The sequence below is a fragment of the Bison bison genome, unplaced genomic scaffold (assembly GCF_000754665.1).
Source record: "Bison bison bison isolate TAMUID 2011002044 unplaced genomic scaffold, Bison_UMD1.0 scf7180017864180, whole genome shotgun sequence".
Lineage (NCBI taxonomy): Eukaryota > Metazoa > Chordata > Mammalia > Artiodactyla > Bovidae > Bison > Bison bison.
In genome coordinates this window covers 6045667-6046149 of record NW_011494752.1, presented here as the reverse complement: position 1 = coordinate 6046149, position 483 = coordinate 6045667, and the positions used below count along the sequence as shown (strand labels likewise).

The 483-nt window shown below is 57.6% G+C and overlaps 1 protein-coding gene across 1 annotated transcript in view; it reads left to right on the top strand.

The window, feature by feature from the left end:
• Nucleotides 1-398: 398 nt before the first annotated feature.
• Nucleotides 399-483, top strand: part of ZNF652 (zinc finger protein 652) — a 67464-nt gene continuing 67379 nt past the window's right edge. The window contains exon 1 of the mRNA XM_010842762.1: nt 399-433. The gene's annotated coding sequence lies outside the window, so the exon portion shown is untranslated. The remainder of the gene's footprint in view (nt 434-483) is intronic.

Below are 483 nucleotides of genomic sequence, written 5' to 3'. Positions count from 1 at the left end.
CTGCTTACATTCCGTCTTTTTTATTTCTGTCTTCTGTCACCCACACAGCCCTTCAGTAACAAGGGGGCCAGAGTCAAGTTGTTTTTTGTTTATTTACCTTATAAACCAAAAAACCTCCTTGACTTCTACTAAATCTCGCTTGGACCTACTTTTCTACTTTGGCCCCCTTTCTGAACTTCACTTTCCCTAATCTTAACCCGCTCTCTACTTCGTGGAACGCTCCCACTCTCCAGCCCAAAGCTCCCTCCGACTCTACATTTTGGCTTCCTTTCAGCAGCCACGCCCCCAGACCCAAGGGGAGCGGTGCGCACGCGCACTCCACGCCTTTACCTGGGCGCTCGGCAGTGGGCGGAGTAGGGGAGGCGGGGGTGGAGCGGGAGTCGGCGGTTGTGTGGGAGGCGAAGCGCTCACAATGTGGCAGCGGGGAGAAAAGGTGCGCCGGGGCCGGCCCCGAGGGCTGCGCATGCGCGCCGCCGCGCCCAG